This window comes from Mastomys coucha, unplaced genomic scaffold, assembly GCF_008632895.1.
Source record: "Mastomys coucha isolate ucsf_1 unplaced genomic scaffold, UCSF_Mcou_1 pScaffold13, whole genome shotgun sequence".
Taxonomy (NCBI): domain Eukaryota; kingdom Metazoa; phylum Chordata; class Mammalia; order Rodentia; family Muridae; genus Mastomys; species Mastomys coucha.
The window spans coordinates 8,127,359-8,130,570 of record NW_022196895.1 but is presented as its reverse complement, the minus strand read 5'-3'; the positions used below and the strand labels follow the sequence as shown (position 1 = coordinate 8,130,570).

The 3,212-nt window shown below is 44.1% G+C and overlaps 1 long non-coding RNA gene across 3 annotated transcripts in view; it reads left to right on the top strand.

Annotated features, from left to right (window-relative positions):
* The window catches only part of LOC116087539, a 7,920-nt gene extending 4,954 nt beyond the window's left edge, over positions 1–2,966 (top strand). Inside the window, exons 1-3 of one of the 3 annotated variants that reach the window (XR_004117460.1) lie at positions 317–338; positions 610–847; positions 2,758–2,966. This is a non-coding gene — a long non-coding RNA (uncharacterized LOC116087539). Of the gene's footprint in view, positions 1–316; positions 339–594; positions 848–2,757 lie in introns of those variants that run through there. The other 2 variants (XR_004117458.1, XR_004117457.1) reach the window with 2 other exon arrangements.
* Positions 2,967–3,212: the final 246 nt, after the last annotated feature.

Here is a 3,212-nt window from a genome sequence, read left to right as displayed (position 1 = left end):
GGATGGCTGTGAGCCTCTACATCTGTGTTAGTCAGGTACTGTCAGAGCCTCTCAGGAGACAGCTCTATTTAGGCTGGCTTGCCCTTCCTTCAGTCCCTGCTCCATAGTTGATCTCTGCAATTCCTTCCGTGGGTATTTGGTTCCCCCTTTTAAGAAGGAATGAAATGTCCACCTTTTGGTCTTCCTTCTTCTTGAGTTCCTTGTGGAATGTGGATTGTTCTTCCTGTATTCCAAACTTATGAGGTAATTTTATAAAGAACTATTGTCTAAGAAGGTATAAAAAGGCCAGACAGAAGAAATAAAGTATGCTTGTTGGGCCTCTGACCCATCCACCAAATGTATATATGCTTATATCTGTCTATATGTATGTACATACATAAATGTGTAGGTACGTGTGCATGTTTATGTATGCTTGAACTCTCGTGGAATTGATGAAACAGGTGGTTGAGCCTGGCCAAAGTGTGTGTGTGTGTGTGTGTGTGTCCGTGTCCTATGAAAAGTTAATGAACTCAGCCTCTTGCCTGACCAGTGAGGGGTCCTTGAACAAGAGAGAAAAGAGCTCTGATAACTAAGCTTTTTTTTTTCTTAATCCAGTACTTCTGTCAGCAGGTGTCAAGTTGCCAGAAGCCAGCAGGTTTGGACACAAATAGCAAAGAGCTTAAGAAGGTAACAATTGCTAAAAGTAAGCAGCTTTTGGCCACACAATCATCGATAGAAATAGCCAAAGGTGAAGTGGCTCCGGCCATGACTCCTTCACCGCCTTCCTGACTCCATGCTCCTTCACTGCCTTCCTGGTGAACTGGGTGCTGAGGTAAGCCCCTGACATAGAAGAAGAGGTCAGACACAGGTAAGTGACTTGGGCAGACCATGAAAAACACAGAGGAAAAAGTCAGTAGTTGGACTAGGAGCAGATCTATTGAAGGGCTTTGGAGGAGGAAATCATTTCTTTTCGTGTTTTACATTGTCTGATTCCTTACAAGAGGAGCCTCAACCAAATCATCCATTCACTTTTTACTCTCAATTTGTTCTTACTCTTGCTTTTAATCCCCTCTCCCCTGCAATGTATACTACTGAAGATTGCCTTGTCTCAAACACATCCGCTGAGCTGCCTTAGGTACAGCCACTGAGGCTGTATAGAGTTGGGGAAACAGGATGGGGGTAGGTAAAGCTCTTCCTATGTTTTGTTTTTTGACATGAAGGTTAAGAATGAACATGATTCTGATGACAGATTGACCTCTTATTTTAATGAACAAAGTTCACCTCACCCCAAAATAAATCTTTTGGAAGTCTCTGGAGGATACTACACATACCCCTGGGCATTTGAAGTGTTAGCCTACTTACTTTACAAACACTGCCACGCCCACTGTGGGATGGAGTCCAGTGTCCAGGTACATGGTATGCACTCAAGATTTTCAGATGTCAGAGGCATTCCCTTCATTCAGTGTGAGGTGGGGTGGAGCCAGCGCCTCTGAAAGGTAAACACAGAGCCTCTCTCTCCCAGGCAGGAGAATTCTCCAGCCTGTTTACAGAGCATCGCCTTTGTCTGCACTGTGCATATTTCACATTTTCTCAGAGGTAACGGGCTATCTGCCAGTGATCTTGCTCAGCTCCTGAGCTGCCCGATTTCTTCAGAAGTGTAACCCTTTGTCTGATGTGTCCTTTACTTTTGAGTTTTATGTTTCCCACTTGCTATATATAATGCACCAGCCAATGCAGATGCAGAGATATGCCCTTTTCTTCTTCATGAGATGACAGCAACACACTTTGGCCAGTTCATCACCATTTAGATGCTGCTTCTTCATGAGATGACCTTAACTGGCCAGCCCATTACCTGTGAGGCATGTGTCAGGACCTGCTTCTATAATACACTGGAAAGCATGGCTAGGTGCTGTTTTGTTTTATATGTTTCTCTTTCCTGCCCATACCACCATTTTTGTCTATCTTCTGAAAGATTAAAAATTTCAAGGATATATGAATAGCTTGAAATGAACTAGGCCAGTCACTGTTATTATGGAACTTTGCCCAGAATCCAAACATGTCTCTGTTTAGATGCATTGCTATGCCTTACACCATAACTTGCCTTCCACCCCTTGTTTGCTTGGGACCCCACCTTCAAGCTCGCCAGACGAAGTCTCCCCAGTTGCCTTTTACTTTGATGCATTGGCCTGGGTCCCAACACAGAGCACACTTGAGGAGGGCCCTTTGACTACTAACTGCTGAAGAGGGATCTCTTGTGCCCGGCACATGGCTTTCTTACTGCATATCACTGAAAAGGGGAGAGTGGTTAAAAAAAAAACAAGAACAAAAACAAAAACAAAAAAATCAAGCCAACAACATGCTTCCTCTTGCACATCACATGCTAAGACTGACCCCAGCAAAGTTTAGGCATCTACATCAGCTAATAGGTTCCACTTATTGAGGGAGCTTCAGGCTCCATGAAAGCCAAAGACTGAGCCCTTCAGTGAACACAAGAGTTCCCCTGTCCCCTGTCCCCTGTCCCAAGGTAAGCCTCCAGTGCACTGCGCCTTGCAGACAGGAGATAGCTGAGTATCTTCGGAGTGTATCATTTGCAGAGGTACAGACAGCGAACAGGTTGAATATCTTCTGGGTGAACCACTTGCAGAGGCGCCTTTTTCAATTCTCCTAAACTTTCTACTTCAAAAGCACCTCTTCCCTAGTTTTGTGAAGAATGTGGTAAAGTTAGTAAAAGTGACTTTGGAGAAAGAATTTCCACAAGTAAACAAACAACCTGCAAAGCTTGAATTTCAGACGGAAGCTGAGGCTTCGCCAGCAGCTGCGTGTCCTGCACAGCGTGAGCTGCTAGAAAGCTCCAGAGGCTTCGCCAGCAGCTGCGTGTGCTGCACACCGAGAGCTGCTAGAAAGCTCCAGATGAAAGCCTGGATTCGCAAAGGAGCTAGAAGAACATGGAGCATGTGTGATATTTTAATAAACATTTTACAATCTCTCATCTGCTCTAAATTAATGAAGGATAGGGCTCACTGCTTCACTACTGTTAGTTTGAGTTGTCAGTGAAGTCTTCCCAATGCTTTTGCTCTCAACTGGAACCCAGAAACATTTAGCAACAACTAAATTAGCAGTTGAATGGAGTCAGGCTAATTTATTTCAACTTTTAAAAAGATTTTAAGTTATATTTAGCTGTGTGTATATGCGCACACAACGTAGTATAGCACACGTGTGGTGGTCAGGGGACA